The sequence below is a fragment of the Mytilus californianus genome, unplaced genomic scaffold (genome assembly GCF_021869535.1).
Source record: "Mytilus californianus isolate M0D057914Y unplaced genomic scaffold, xbMytCali1.0.p SCAF_2, whole genome shotgun sequence".
Classification (NCBI taxonomy): Eukaryota; Metazoa; Mollusca; class Bivalvia; order Mytilida; family Mytilidae; genus Mytilus; species Mytilus californianus.
The window spans coordinates 82,132,146-82,149,972 of NW_026262668.1; the positions used below are offsets into that span (position 1 = coordinate 82,132,146).

At 32.8% G+C, this 17,827-nt stretch overlaps 1 long non-coding RNA gene across 1 annotated transcript; it reads left to right on the plus strand.

Annotated features, from left to right (window-relative positions):
- The first annotated feature begins 343 nt into the window (after positions 1 to 343).
- Positions 344 to 4,805, plus strand: LOC127728354 (uncharacterized). The gene is made up of 3 exons (XR_007994090.1): positions 344 to 553; positions 3,327 to 3,414; positions 4,577 to 4,805. It is a non-coding gene; the product is annotated as an uncharacterized LOC127728354 (long non-coding RNA).
- The last annotated feature ends 13,022 nt before the right edge of the window (positions 4,806 to 17,827 follow it).

Genomic DNA, 17,827 nt, shown 5'->3' on the forward strand with positions numbered 1-17,827 from the left:
CAGTGATCGTAAATTAATCAGATAAGCTGGAGGAGGGGTGGGGGCTTCATATAGACCCATATTAAATGAAAAGAAATTAGCATTAGCTTTTTGTGATAAATTTATAATAAACTCACATTAACAGAAATAGCTCTTGAAAGCTCTGTCAGATCCCGGCACTTTTAACTGTTTTTTGACACGTGCTAAAAAATGCAGCACCTGGTTACAAGGGCTTATTTGACAAATTATCATCTTTCGTAAATTAAGTTATAAAATCTAAATTTTAAGTGATCTAAAATGTTCATGACTAACGAGTATTTTCACTTGTACGATTTTTCTGTGAAATGAGTCTAAAAGTATATACATGTATATCAGGATACTGACTGCATAGTAAAATATTTATGTACCATTAGTTGCGACTCATTTTGGTCTTTTAAGTAAGTTTCCTTCCCCTGCATTACTTGATCGCTTTTGTAAAAAATAAACAGCACAACAACAACAGCACTCGACGTCAGTATTGTACCAAAAAATGAAAAAAATATTCAAAAAGAAGGCTCATAAAATTCAAATATTGGTAAGCACACACACTAACTTGTCACTACAGACATGATCTTTTTGTTAATGCGCCAAACTCGTTTCGTCCACAGGACGATGTCGATGGTGGGGAAAACCTAGTCCAAATAATTATGACGTCTTGCAAGGCTATTTAGGCGTCCCAGAAAAAAAAATAGCCTTGCCAGACGTCATAATTATTTGGACTAGGGAAAAACCAACAAATCATTAGTTCCCCAAATGAGTATCCTAGTTTAAAGTTTTTTTTAATATATACATGATTAAGCTATTTCATATTGGAATGGCACATATTCATGAAAAATCAACAAATGATCTGAAAGTCGGAAAGATGAATATAGTCCTCTGACTTCACAAACTTGGAAACAGTTGTGATGTTGCTTCGCTGAGCTATAGATAACCGTACGACCATCAACAATGAGCAAAATTCACACCATATAGACATAGGTGCTGGAGGACAGGAGTCGAGATTCACGTTGATAGTAAACATGCATATTAAGAGTAAAAATATGGTATATTAGTATGTATATGGTACAAATAAGTGATATATATTGAAAAATCTAAGATTTATGATAATAAGGGGAGGGACTATGTGGGGGGGGGGGGGGGGGGGGGGGGGGGGGGGGGGCTCAAAACAGGATCCTGTCCTCAAGCACCTATGCATATAGAAAGCTGTAAATATAATAAAAGGCCTCAAAATGACAAATGTAAAACAAATCAACAAGAAGCCTAACATTTATAATTGAATTTAAAATAGAATTTAAAATAGAAATGGGGAATGTGTCAGAGAGACAACAACCTGCCCAAAGAGCAGATAACAGTCGGTCACCAATGTGACTTCAATGCAGCGAGAAAATCCCACAGCCTGAGGCGTGCTTCAGCTGGCTCCTTAACAAAAATGTATACTAGTTCAGTGATAATGGACGTTATACAAAATTCTGAAATATATAAAAGAAACTAAAATTAAAAATCATACAAAACTGACAAATGCCACATATAGGCTCCTGACTTGGGACAGGTGCAAAAATATGGTGGGGTTAAAAGCCTATATACTGTAAATTTCAGAAATTGTTGCATGCATTTATTAATATTGCCAATTAACATAATCATGATAATTTCCCTTTCAATTTAAAAAAAAAATTCTGATTTAAGTTTTTATTGTATATTGAGACTTTGGATAGTCTCAAGAATGCTTTCACCAATTTTTATGAAACTTTGGTGAATTGATTTTATATATTGACATAAACTCCCTTTACATTTTTATGACCCATAGTCATGTGATAGTGGATCAACCCTTGACCGTCTGTCCGTCTGTCCCAAAGTCATTGGTTTTTGTTCTCTAATTTAGTTTGCCTCAACCAAATGTTATAAAACTTTTACAAAAGCTTATTACCACAATACTCAGATCAAGTGTGAATTTTGGTGGTGTCAGTGTTACCGTTCTAGAGTTATGCCCCTTTACAAATGGAAAAATTGCTGAATTTTTGGTTTCCGGCTCTCTATCCTTAACTTTAGTTTGCCTCAACCAAATGTTATGAAACTTGCACACAATGCTTATTACCACAAAAAACAGTTTGAATTTTGGTGGTGTCACTTTTACTGACTCAGTCTGTTCTAGAGTTATGTCCTTTACAGATGGGAAAAATGATGAATTTTACGTTTCCGTCCTCTAAATTAAGTTTGCCTCAACCAAATTTTATTAACTTTAATGCAATACTTTTTACCACAAAATCAGATCAAGTTATATAATTTTAGTAGTATAAATTTTTACCGTTCTTCAGTTATCTTCCTTTATAACTTTATATGATATGCAAGCCAGAGTATCATCCCCTATTTATTTTTATATAAGGTGCAGAGTTATGGAATTTTAGTTGTTGGAAAATTGTTTAAAATTGTCCATTTTCACACTTTGGAAGGTTTTAGAATTGTATTTGTTCAAAAATCACGGCCTTAAACTTACAAAATGTATATACACTTGCAATATCCTTAAAAATGGAGCCAAATTATTTTCATGTTTTGTTTCAATGAAAACCACTCTGTGTGCATGTCCTTTTTTAGCTCATCTGGCTATAAAGGCCAAGTGAGCTTTTCTCATCACTTGGCGTCCGTCGTCGTCCGTTGCCGTTGTAAACTTTTTACTTTTTGAACTTCTAGAGAACCACTGAATTCCTTATGAGGTGCTGACCAAGAGTTGTTACTTTGTTGCCGATCTATCATCCAAGATGGCCGGCAGCGGGGGACTTAGTTTAAGATAGGACCCTATAGGAAATACATACAAATGTCTTCTTTTAGAGAACCACTGAATGGAATGAAACCAAACATAGCATGAATGTTCCTTATGAGGTGTTGACCAAGTGTTGTTACTCTGTAGCTGATGCATCATCCAAGACGGCCGCCAGCGGAGTAGGACAATATTAAACCAAATATGGCCTCAATCATTATTAAAGTATCTGTTATGATTTTTATCTTTTTTATATGATTTCAAAAACCCAAATAGAGTCAGGTGAGCGACACAGGCTCTTTAGAGCCTGTAGTTTTGTTTTTTGTAGGTGGGGGGGGGGGGGGTCTTAGTTGTGCAGTGCTCAGAGTTTTTCTATAATGTAGTTGATCATTAAAATTCATTTAAAGCATAAACCCAAGCTAAAAGGGCAACAAGCTTATCAAGCACTCATGGTACAGCTTTTTATTAAACACGTATTGATATATACATTAAACAGCAAAATAATTATTGATGCAAGATGTCATTAAATAATAATTTTTACTCTTTTTATGTGTAGGACAAGAACTATAGAAGATGCAGAGAAATTATAAACAGCAGAAATGATAGGCAATTTAAAATTTGCAGAAGTCAACAAAACCTAAATGGTAAGTAAACTCATCATAGATACCAGGATTAAATTTTGTATTTACGCCAGACGCGCGTTTCGTCTACAAAACACTCATCAGTGATGCTCGATAAGACTCATAAGGCCACTTTTATAAAAGTTATTGCCCTTGAAAGATGATTATCATGATTATTATAAAAATAAAAAGAAATGTGGCATATTAAATATGAAAACTATTGATCATGGCTCTAAGAAAGCAATTATAGGCCAGTGACGGCCTTCAATAATGAGAAAGTCCATACCCTATTGTCAAAGTAGTCAGCTATAAAAGGCCCTCAGACGAAAAATTGAAATAATCCTAACTGTAGAACTAATTGCCTAGTTTATAACAAAAAAAATAAAAAAAAAATAAATATGACAGATATGAAACAACTACAACCACCAGTCTGTGCCAAACTGTTTAAGGGTTTGTCTGACCGAAAAAGAAATTTAACATTTTCTACTATATTTTCAACTAAAATTTTTTTAAATTTCTGTCTGACCGAAAGACTTTTTGTCTGACATTTTGTCGGTCAGACAGAGTTTGGGATACACTGAACCACTAAATTTGAGTGTCAGAATAAACTACAGGCTCCGAACTTGGGACAGGCACAATCAGAATATGGCAAGGTTATATAAAAATAAGAAGATGTGGCATGATTGCCAATAAGACAACTCTTCACCAGACAACAAATGACATACCGGTAGATTTCCTGCAAAAAAATAAACAGTCCGGACTAAGCAGGAAATTTATACCTTTTTCTTAATCGAAAAGACACAAAGATCTGTTAGTACTCACAGCTACTGACAGCTAGTTAAAAATCAATAAAAACTAATACATGTAATAAAAAAATCAGGTTTGTGAGCACTCAACCCTACCTTAACCTTGGACAGTGGTTTAACAGCTCAACATATAAAGAAACTGTAAAAATAACCGTTGCAATTGCCTCAACTCGAAAGATTGATAAAATGCACAAAATCAACTACCGGGGGTAATATAAAAACCCATAGACAAAAAGCACGGAATTAAGAAAACTCACAAGTCATGCAAGTAAGAAAGGAAATATTCTTAAAATGTTCATAAACATGACAAAATAAGCTTTTTTATTGCTGTTTCTCTCTCCATTTATAACATTTTATTTGTTTATTTTGTGTATTTATAGGTGATCAGACATCTTGGTTTTCATGATCAATAGGTCAATACTGAAGAGGAAACTGAAAGTTGATATCTATCTACAATGTGCGCTAATTGGATTAATGTGAAATGGAATGTGTGCTTTCCTGCAAAAAAGAAATAGGAAATTTCATCATAATCACATGATAATGGCTATAAACAAAATGGAGTTCTATCATAGATGCAGAAAAACACAATTGTATAAATGCAACAACATATTATATATATTCGTCGAAAGAAGGGAGAAATGAAGAAAAAAATAGTATTTTGTTGTTGAAAGGAACACCAGCTTTATCCACTCATTTACATCGCTCCCTCATATCAAATATACTGAAGAAGATCTTCGAAGAACAAATTGCAAAAATGTTTTCTCTAAGAATTGAAGGAAATTGTTTAGTGAATGGAATAATTTATGTTATGAACTTTTACGTAGTGAATTGAATAACTGTACACAGCAGCTGAAACAGAAGAAAATTAAAATTTACAAGAAAAGTGTTTATTTTATTATTTAATTTGCAAATATGAACGCATTCTTATGAACTCCACAAATGGTATGACATTCAAATTGGTTGCTTATTAATGTATACAATTGAAACAATAACAAAGAAAACAGATTACTTTGCTACAAAAAATATTTTAAAAATCAAAGTTAAAGTCATATAAAGTATGTACAATACCTTGACCTAAACAGTCAGACTCACTCTATTGTTTTTGTATGTCATGATAATTTTGAGTCAAATATTATTAAAGTTTAAATATCATTTGTATCATTTATTAAGTCTTGTAAACATTATGTTCATACTGTTTGTATAGTGAAGAAATTTACAATGAGTAAAAATAGGGGAAAGCATTTCCTACAGGGAAAGTTGATGTACAGAAATTTCCTTAGAGGAAATTTGGAGAACAATGTTTTCCTTAGAGGAAATTTGTGGTATTGAATTTTCCCTCAAGGAAAAGTGTTTGTTAAATATTTCCTCAAAGGAAATTGCAGTTGACAAAATTTCCTCACAGGAAAATTTGAAGCCGCAAATTTCCTCACAGGAAAATTTGAAGCCGCAAATTTCCTCACAGGAAATAGAATTTCCTCAAAGGAAATATTAATACAGCAAATTCCCTAAGGGAAATCTTTTTCCCTTGAGGAAAATACAATTTCCCTTAAGGAAAAATCTTTTTCCTTTAGGGAAATTTGATTTTCCTTGAGGAAAACTACTTTTCCTCTGAGGAAATTGTTGAAAAAAGGGGCATAACTTTTTCAACAGTGGTGCTAGAGCCAAAATTTTTTAGGTCAAATATCAGGGAACCAATACCAACCAAGTTATCAACTTCATTTTGACTTAACTCCTAAAATTAAGGTGACAACTTTTGCACTCAGCGGAAGTGCAAACTTGTCCCGGAGACTGTTTCAGTCTTAATTACAATGCTTGAGCAAACGTTTATACAAACAACGTAAGCCAACCAAAGTCTCACCTACAAGCATTAAGAAATGAGTTCTAATACCCTCTGCAACTCCTAAGTCCCTTTTATGGTAATTTTCTGACATAATAACAAGTTTTTATAGTAAAGTGATTTTTTTACTAGGTCATGGATTCAAAGTATACAGCATGACATTTATTGTTTATCCCACACGTTTTATTTTTATCACTTATTCATGATGATCTGCCATAAAAAAAGTTTTAGTCATCTACCTGCATTAGTTTGATTACAACTTAATGAGTTGTTCATATATATGACAGATTATTGTGATTCTGTAAATTTGATAAAGATTCTAGAACTGTTCCAATCGGAAGGTAAACGATATATACATGAAAAATCGGGTCAGTTTTTAATTAGCAATTTAATGCTCTTTGTAGTGAAGAACACCATTCGTTAAAATTGCAATATTGAAGTCAACATTAATGGTCCGTTCATTTAAAGGAAATGAAAATTAAAAGATAATCGATTTCAATATGTCTCCTGTTTTATTTATAGATCTTCAATTAAGTAATTTGGTATGAAAACACGTAGGCTTATTTAGCGTACCATTTGAAGTATTGTAAAATCCCATTCAAAAATACGTTGTTGATATTACAATTTTAATTATAATTATAATAAAAAAACCAATATTTCTTTCCACCTACAATTCACACGTGTTGATAATTTCCTTTTGTTCGTATGACTCTAGACGTGGTTCAGTATTTGTTGATCCAGCTTTTGGGTTTTTTTTTTTGGCTTTAGGCGTTCTAGATGCGCATTGTGCAATCCGGCCGCATGAGGTTTTATAGTGTTACTTCTATTTTGTATGCTATTGTAATAATATTATATTTCAATATTATATTTCAATATTATATTTCAATTTCTACATTTGAAAATGCCTGTACCAAGTCAGGAATATGACAGTTGTTGTCCATTCGTTTGATGTGTTTTGTCATTTGATTTTGCCATGTGATTAGGGACTTTCCGATTGAATTTTCCTCGGAGTTCAGTATTTTTGTGATTTTACTTTATACTTAATTTGTACTTTATCGCGAAAATGTATATGTCATTTAATTTTATATTACTTTACTGTTCTATCAACTACAATATCTTTTTGTTGGCGTTTTTGTCAGATTTATTTGTAAGTTTGTTTGGATTTGTTTGAGTCAGTTGTGTTGTATGTCTATGATGTATATTTACACAAATTATTATCACGTTAACAAATTATGTCTGTTTGGGTTGCTCAAATATTTTTTTCAATATAACAAAACTATAAATAAATGTCAATTAAGTGGAAAGTTAAGCTAGCAATAAAACCAGGTTTAACCCCCTTTCTTTTTTCTTTGGAAAATGCCTGTACCATTTTTGACAATAGTTTTCCATTCGTTCCGTTGGTTGATATGGTCGAGCGTTCGTTTGTTTTTGTCTGATTTTATGGAATTCGGTATTTTTTTTAATACATTTTAAAAATTGAAATAGATCCTAGAATAAATTTAAGAAATAGTCAAAATGGATTTTACGTTATAATATAGTAGAAAAATAGTGCGGAGGAGGATTTTTTGGGAACGGAATATCTATTTACACTTTTGTACACAATAGTTTCCTGCATTTTGTTGTGCAGAATATTTATTTTCTTCTTGTCTTGGGTAATGTTATTTTCTAAGTTTTGACCAAGCCAGAAGATTTTGTCCAAATTTCCTCCCCGAATGTCAAATGGTCTTCTCCTTATTTGTTTGTATATTTGTAAATCAAACATACAGTAGAGTCATTCTAATTTTTCTTATCTTCAGTTTAAATGAATTCACAAGTACATAAATTATTCTCATGATTTAAAAAAATCATTGTTAGTGTTTATCAATGACAAATTAAACCAAAGACAGTGCATGTTCCCGTCAAATTATAATATTTGTATAACTAGCTCGATGAACATTAACTTTTTAGCCAATGTCAGGAAACGATACAATTCGAAAAACTAAGAATCTGGAAAACTAAGATTTTAGTACCCCAATGTATATGCACAACTTTTCGGCAATGTTGGTTTTCAATTCTCTTCAACGAGTGTTTTTATTTGGCCTTTCAACTGTTTTGATTCGAACGCCACTGATGAGTCTTATATAAATGATTATAATCCTGGTGTCTTTTTTTTCTTCGGAAAATGCCTGTACCATTTTTGACAGTAGTTTTCCATTCGTTCCGTTGGTTGATATGGTCGAGCGTTCGTTCGGTTTTGTCTGATTTTATGGAGTTCGGTATTTTTTTTTTAATACATTTTAAAAATCGAAATTTATCCTAGGATAAATTTAAGAAATGGTCAAAATGAATTTTACGTTATAAAATAGTAGAAAAAATAATGGGGGAGGAAGATGTTTTGGGAACGGAATATTTATTGACACTTTTGTGCACAAAAGTTTCCTGCATTTTGTTGTGCAGAATATTCACTTTCTTCTTGTCTTGAGCAATGTTATTTTCTAAGTTTTGACCAGGCCAGAAGATTTTGTCCAAATTTCCTCCTCCCCTCCCCGAATATCAAATGGTCGTCTCCTTATTTATTTGTATATTTGTAAATCAAACATACAGTAGAGTCATTCTAATTTTTCTTATCTTCAGTTTAAATGAATTCACAAGTATATAAAGAGGTAGGGCCAATTTCCCCTGAATTTTTTTCCGCACAGAAGGGCCAATTTCAAAAAGTGCTGACAGAATAAAATTTACGATAAAAACATGAAATAAAAATGTTTTTTGGTCAATATCTCGATTTTTATTTATTATGTTATGTCTGGAAAATAGTTAATTTAACCTCCAAAAAAGGATGAAAGTCAAATATGCGGAATTTACCGTGTTTTTAGGTTGGAAAAACAGGGAATCCCCCTAGAAGGACACTTCAAACCAAAACAAAGTTATTTTTTTTGTTGTTGTTGTAATTTATACAACTTTTCCCCTCAAAAATGAAATTGGTTTGGTGTGTCCTTAATACCTTAAAACAACTTCTTTAATAAAAAGTGGAACATCACTACATTTTACCTATATAGCTGCTTAATATCGGCTATGTTTTCAAAAGTCGCCGTGGCTCCATTGGTAGCGTTTAAAACTGAATAAAGATTAAAAAAAAAAGCGTTTAAAACTGTAAATAATGGACTGTTTTTAAGATGGGGTTCAGATCTCACGCTAATTTTTCTCATTTTTTATGTTGAAATATTAAAATGTTATGTTTCTATCACATTTTTTGGATGTTTGTTTAATTCAAAGAGTCACACTGAAGTAGGTTCTTGTACATAACCAATAACACGAGAATTGATTATATGGCAATGAAGCCAAAATGTTGTGTGTGTTATACACATAACGAAAAAAGGCCATAGCAGAAAATTTCAAAACAACAAAAATATGTTTTCTAAATCTTGAACAAGAACGTTTTAGAAAATGGTATGATATGTAACAGACAGTAATTTTATCACCAATCCACCAACTGTGCAGATACTAGTAATGGCATTGTTACATTGTACCACCGTCCCTACACCGGAACCTAAGTCATCAGAAAATGAAACAACACCACAGGAAAAATCAATTACACTACCAATCGTGACTGTAGGTAAAACATCAAGAAAGTGTTGAATCTGTATCACAACATATGGTCGATCCATTTGGTACAATGCCATGCAGAAAAGACCAGATTACATGTGTTTGTTACGCAAGCCGTTCTAGTACCAACTGGTGTAAGCTGTTGTCCGGTTCATATAGACGGTAAACATTGAAAGCTGGAACAGTGTATAGATATAGATACATCCAGATTGAGGAAAACAACATCCCAGTTAAATGCGTCCGATATGTTTTGGCTTCCTGGCATTAAAACAGAGACCGATCTTGAATCAGATTAGCTGATTTATATCAGATAATTGGATTTTTAATGTTTCTTGTATTTATATTTAACCCCCTTTTTTAGGCGCCACTTAGGGGCATTCAGTTTTTCGGTCCGTTCGTTCGTCCGTCCGTCCGTCCCTTCGTTCGTCCGTCTGTTCGTTCGTCCGTGTGTCCCGTTTCAGGTTAAAGTTTTTGGTCAAGGTAGTTTTTGTGTTGAAGTGGAAGTCCAACCAACTTGAAACTTAGTACACATGATCTCTATGATATGATCTTTCTCCTTTTAATGCAAAATTACAGTTTTTATCCCAATTTCATGGTTCACTGAACATAGAAAATGATAGTACGAGTGGGGCATCCGTGTACTATGGACACATTCTTGTTTAATATTTTGTTAGTTTTAAGTTAAACAAAGCTGTGAAATACATGTACGCTACAAATCACCTACCAACATTAATACGCTAACTGAAGCACCATGTTTTTTTTTTAATACAAAACTAATTTTGAATATCTATTAGTTGATAATTTATATTTTAATGCTCCTCAGACAAAATCAATATTGGTTTTGATAAACAAAAACAAAAAATAGTCTTGGCCTTGATTGTTGTAGGAATACCTGATCAAGGTATGAAAATAGATGATGTGACGTGTTTTCATATACTATAATTAGTATCTATCGGGCTATTTAAAAACATGATTTACCTAGCTAATCAAATGAAAAAAACTCACGGGAAAATGGCCCTCCTCTTATTCTCATGTTTTAAAAAATCATTGTTAGTGTTTATCAAAGACAAATTAAACCAAAGACAGTGCATGTCCCCGTCAAATTATAATTTGTATAACTAGCTCGATGCAAGCTTACTTTTTAGCCAATGGCAGGAAACGATTTAAAAAATGTCATGTTAACATTTGTCAGCAAATTTATTTAAAAGTATAATCATTTTAACATTCGAAAACAGTGAATTGATTTAGTTTTCGAGTTCATTTGCAAAACTCTTTACAATTCTAAATATGGCTGAACTGTTTTCCTTAATTCTTAGAGCTTAATTCTATTTGTTTTCAAATTATTTAGATTTTTCTGAATATCATCATAAACCAAGTTGCATACAGTTGATATTTTATTAGGTATTTGAGTTGAGGGCTTAACTGATTTTTGGAAGAGTACGGAGATTTTTGAATATTTTAAATGCAATTCATACATTGTTTGGACCACTGTTTTAATGAATTTCCAACGGGGACTGTCAAGAGCAAAATCGAGGAAAGCAAAAAATGTGAAATAACAGAAAGCATATAAACCAAAAGTGATTCATTATATTGAATGATAGTATTGCTGTTGTATCATTTGAAGGGACTATTTAAATATCGTCGGGTCGATCCGGCTGAATATCCAATGGGAATAAAATATGATTAAAGTGTGAATTGGTGTAGAAGGGAATTAAGCATCCGTACTGTCTAAAAATACGACTTTATATACAGTTTGACAAAAAAGTCGGTATTCCAGCTACTTATCACTAGAAATCAGAATATAGGGTATGCTAGATGATTGGCCAGCAGCTCATTAGTCCAAAATTTGTACTGTATTTAGACAGTGTCGTTTTTAATACGGCTGTTTTTTGTTTGTTTGTTGTCTTGTGAATCAAATACAATAGCAGGGTATATTCATTATGAACTAACATGTTATCTTCCTTAATATGTATGCAATATTATCGCTGGGTGTTAAACACCTATCAATTAATCAATCAATCAACCAAAACTAGCTCAACCCAACAATCTTTATGTACCTATCTCAAATATGACGACTAGTTCTCCTTTTTTATTTCTTTATTTCGAAATAAGTTCCTTCATATGCTGAATGTCTAGACTTAAAACGATTTAGACGTTGCGCGTTATAAAGTAATTTATAAAGTTAAGCTGCGGGTCCATAACTAAATGCAGGACTTTGACATCTCCTAATATTTAAATCTGTAGGTCATCGTTGTCTTTAAACTTCATTTATCTTGAGAATATGAGATGCAAACACTCAGTGAAATGAAAAATTGATGACCATGATAACATCAAACTATCTGAAAATGAAATAACAAAATAAGTTTGCCTTTTTTCATCATTATGAAGTTTTTATCTCTGTACTGATGTCGTGCATTGGCTTTATGAGAATAAAGATATATATAAAGTCTGTTATATAGAAGTTAAAGAAGAAGTCCGCTATTCGGGTTACACAATTAGTACCCTTTACTAACTGTCAATTTTCCCTAATCAATGTCTTATTTAACAGTTTCGTGTTCAGTATAGCTGTTATTAGTGTGAGTGAGGTTCTAACTGATTTTTTTAAATATTGTTTGTGTTCTGTTACTCAATAGTCAACATTTCAATTATTGCTTACATCTCATATATCCCATTGAAATTGTAGTCGCGTTTTAGATTTCAATGAACGTGATTTATGTATAATTGGTAAATTATAAAGTCAGGGATTTCGTTACCACATATTAATTAAAACCTTTACTAAATTCCAAAGAGGAGGTTTGGTTGTACATGTAGAGTTCTTATTAATAATGGATATAACATCTCAATTTTTATGGTAATGTTGTTTATAGAGCCGGTAAATTTAGATACGAACCATGTAAACTAATTGATCCGATGAGTAAACTTATGTTAACGGTTATCTGTTTAACACAATAGTAAGATCTTTCAATATTGTTTTTATCGGTACTAACATTGATTTTGGTTTTGACAAATTGAAACGCAACTAAAAATATATTGCTATATATGTACATAAATGAAAACTTATGATCATACGTCCTGTCGATACTATTTACTAATATTTTGCCATTGCATAGGGTCATGTGTTTCTCAGACTGTTTATAACCTCTTACACTGAATTATTTGGATGTGAATTTATTGATACTTTAGTCTGGGAGAACATGATTTGTTTATTAGTTGTAATTGGCTTTGAAATAGTACTATTGGTGCTTTGTGTCTGTAGTTTTTATGTTGTTTGTTGTGCCTTCTATCGATGTTTTTGAATAAGCCAATTGCAACTGATTTTTGGCAGTCTAATTGTTTTGTTATAAATAAAGCCGTTGATTTTCTCGTTTGAATTGTTTCACACGTTTCATGTCGAGGCCTTTTATTACCTACTACACGATTTTGATTTTTCTCAGTGTCGAAGGACAGCCCTTACCGTAAAATAAGCCTTGTTGCAAACGTTTGCAGCAAACTAGCAGCAAACTTGCCGCAACCCTTTTACCATGCAAATGAAGCTTGCGGTAAACTTGCGGCAAACATAATTATGCAAATTAGATTTGCTGCAAACTTGCCGCAAACTTTTTAATACCAGTTATTTTTTTCTGCTGCATGTTTGCAGCAAACTTGCAGGAACTACACATATATAAATGTCATATGTGTAGACACATTCATTTTATCTCTTTCAAATTACCCAGTGAAAAATTTGCAATGTTCTTGCAAACATAGAATGGTCAAAGATTTCTGCAATCGTTCGGCAAACATTCTATATTATCTTAACTCTCTTGCAATCTTACTGCAAACATTGGTGTTTCTGCAAACTTGCCGCAAGCTTGCAGCAAAAAGCTGCAATGTTTGCGTGAAGTTTGCAGCTAGCTGCAAACACTTTTGTCTGTTTTCTGGCAACCTTTTTGTTTGTCGCAAACCTACAGGATACCAGTCCAGTACCCACGAATGAAGTTCCTTAATAAAATTACCATCTTTTAAATGGGATATTGTTCCGAGATGAAAATTATGTAAAAATGCTTACATTTGTAGTCTATCTTAAGGGTATTCATTAAACTTTCAACTTCTGTTAAATTTTCAATGATTCTGAAATATATAGGGTGAATGACTGTCTAAGTAAATGGTCCAAATTTTATTTCCAATTTTAACCAGGAAGTTAATAAAATGACCCTATTAATACTCAAAACAGTATTGCTCTATTAAATGCCGGTCATGACCTTACAAGAATTCTCCCAGAAACCAAACCATGGAGGGGACTACTAGTATGAGAAAGTAATTTGAATTTTGGAGTCTAGTATAGGGAGTAAAAAATCTGCCCCTGAATTTGGATAAAATTGCATTGAAGTAATGGGGGAAATAACTGGGTCCCCGTTCCACCTGCAGCAGGTCTACTGCAAGTTTGCGGCACACACTTCAGTTCCTGAAGGGAAACGGTGGCCTATAATTGCTTTTATCCACTTTATTTGAACTCTAGTGGATAGTTGTCTCATTGGCAATCATACCACATCTTCTTATTTTTATATTGAGATTAAGGAAACTAGAAGGTCTGCTTCATATCTTGTTTTTTTCCTCGATATTGACACAAATAGACGTCTTCAAAAGTGAATTTATGACAAACGTGGTGATTTTAACTTTCCAATTGTCAACATCTCATTTCTCAGCAGTAACTTACCCTCTGTTCCATAGTATAGCATATACAAATCGATACATTACGCTGGTGCATGTTCACACTATACGGATTTTATTAACTTATGACACAAAATCTAATCCAACAGAGGTATGGGGAACAACGACTGAAATCGACACTGCATAAGTTTTACGATCACCATAACGAATTGGTTGGCCGATACGACACGTCTGTATCTTAACTCGCTAGCGATATGTTTCGCGGTCTTAGATTTTTATAGAAAATGCGTCTGATCTGTAAATTTGCCGATTATGTCTAATTCCCGATTGTAACATTTTGACTGATTTCGAATTCGCATAGTGGTAGATGCATTCCTACCATGAGTCGCCCCTTTTTTTAACGTAACCAATCTCGCTCCTTTCTCTCATTACTTGGCATCCGTCGTCTTTCATCGTCGTCGTAAACTTTTTACATTTTGAACTTCTAGAGAACCACTGAATGGAATGAAACCAAACATGGCATGAATGTTCCTTATGAGGTGCTGACCAAGTGTTGTAAATTTGTAGGCGATCAATCATCAAAGATGGCCACCAGCGGGGACTTAGTTTAACATAGGACCCTATAGGAAATACATATAAATGTTTTCTTTTAGAGAACCACTGAATGGAATGAAACCAAACATGGCATGAATGTCCCTAATGAGGTGCTGGCCAATTGTTGTTACTTTGTAGCCAATCAATCATCCAAGATGGCTGCCAGCGGGGAACTTAGTTTAACAAATGACCTATGGACAATACATACAAATGTCTTCCTTTAGAGAACCACTGAATGGATTGAAACCAAACATGGCATGAATGTTCCTTATGAGGTGCTGACCATGTGTTGTAACTTTGTAGCCAATCAATCATCGAAGATGGCTGCCAGCAAGGAACTTAGTTTATCAAAGGACCCTATGTGAAATACATAAAATCTTCTTTTGAAGAACCATTAAATGGAATGAAACCAAACATGGCATGAATGTTCCTTATAAGGTGCTGACCAAGTGTTGTTACTTTGTAGCAAATCCATCAACCAAGATGGCTGCCACGGGGGACTTAGTTAAACAAAGGACCTTATGGAAAATAAAAATGTCTTCTTCTAGAAAAACCGCTTAATGGATTGAAACCAAACATGGTATGCATGTTTCTTCTGATGTGTTGACCAAGTGTTGTTACTTTGAAGCTGATTTGTCATCCAAGGTGGCTGCCAGCAGGGGAGTAAGTTTAACATAGGACCCTATAGGAAATACATAATATTGTTTTCTTCTAGAGAACCACTGAATATTATGAAACCAAACATGGCATGAATGTTCCTTATGAGGTGCTTACCAAATGTTGTTACTTTGTAGCCGAACCATCATCCAAGATGGCCGCCAGCAGGGGACTAAGTTTAACATAAGACCCTATGGGAAATACATACAAATGTTTTCTTCTAGAGGAGCACTGAATGGAATGAAACCAAACATGGCATAAATGTTCCTTATGAGGTGCTGATGAAAACCTTAATACATGTATCTTTATAGATTGAGATATACTGTAAACTGCAAAAATATCAAGGAAAGAAGATCTACACATAAGTCAACATGAGCAAAATTGTTAATTGACATCTTGTTGGATGTTGGAGTTATTGTCCTTATAAAATCATTTTCTACAATTTCAATGAATTTATTGGTAATGTCTGTAAACTTTACAAAAGTCTTCTGCTTTTGATTAAATTACATAGCCAATATTAAACCAAATTTGACCTCAATCATTATTAGGGTATCTGTTATGATTTTAATCTTTTTTTACATGATTTCCAAAACCAAAGTAGAATCAGTTGAGAGCCTCTTGTTATGATTCATTCAGTTTCATGCGTTTTACCTTGATTTTCATCTTCTTTGTGGATTTATGAGAATTGAACATCAGTAAACTACTGTTGCCCCTTATTGATACTACTGTAAATTTTAATCATTGTACGTAAAGTTGGAGAATGTTTTTGAAGAACTTTATTGACATTCATCGTCAAATCTATCTCTTCTCGAAATTTGTTATAGACATTCGTTGAATGTGGTGATAATGAAAATGACATTTGATAAATTAAAAATTAATCAACGGACACTTTAAGAAAACTATGCTATAAATCATGTTCAGTACCAGGGATGGGGTAATTGAAAATGTAATGGTAATTAAGTGTAATGCATTACAATTTTCCATGTAATTGAATGTAATGTGTAATTGAGCATTTTTTCAATTACATGTAATGGTAATTTAATTAATTACAATGAAAAGAGCATGTTATGCTAAATTACTTTTGAATTACATTTCAATTACATGTACTTTTATGGTGTTAATCATGTTAATGATAAAAAATTGTGTTAATATAAATATTATTTATTTGACATACAGAAATGTTTTCTAAATAGTCTTATAACTTAAAAAAAATGTGAGAATCATATATTGGTGTTGTTCAGTTTTTAAGAAAGATCTTTATCTAAATAGATTGATAACATGTATATATTCATATGATAAAAATACATGTATGTATTGTTAAACAAATGTATAAATCTTTCTTAGACAGTTCATTTAGAATTTTAAATCACTGCACACAATCATTTTGTCAAATTAGTATACACAAAAGGATTATAGAATTAAAATTATCAGCTGTAAAAACAAATGGCAATTAATCAGACTAAATGTGTAATAAAACAGCCTAGGGACAATGCCACTATTACATGTATTTTATCTAATTAGCAAAATATTGCTAATATTGATCAGACATTATACATTGTTTGTGCTAAAAAATTATTTTCAATCTAGTGACGAGCATACTTTTAAATAATCATGATAATTGTAAAGTAAAAAACATGGACAATTTTTAGCTCACCTGGCCCGAAGGGCCAAGTGAGCTTTTCTCATCACTTGGCGTCCGTCGTCCGTCGTCGTCGTTGTCCGTCGTCGTTAGCTTTTTACAAAAATCTTCTCCTCTGAAACCACTGGGCCAAATTTAATCAAACTTGGCCACAATCATCATTAGGGTATCTAGTTTAGAAAATGTGTCCGATGACCCCGCCAACCAACCAAGATGGCCACCATGGCTAAAAATAGAACATAGGGGTAAAATGTAGATTTTGGCTTATATCTCTAAAACCAAAGCATTTAGAGTAAATCTGACATAGGATAAAACTGATTATCAGGTCAAGATCTATCTGCCCTGAAAATTTCAGACAAATCTGACAACCTGTTGTTGGGTTGCTGCCCCTGAATTGGTAATTTTAAGGAAATTTTGCAGTTTTTGGTTATTTTCTTGAATATTATTATAGATAGAGATAAACTGTAAACAGCAATAATGTTCAGCAAAGTAAGATCTACAAATAAGTCGTCATGACCAAAATTGTCAGTCTACCCCTTTAGGAGTTATTGCCCTTTATAGGACATTTTTAACAATTTTTCGTAAATTTTTGTAATCTTTTACAAAAATCTTCTTCTTTGAAACTACTGAGACAAATTTAACCATACTTGGCCATAATCATTATTAGGGTATCTA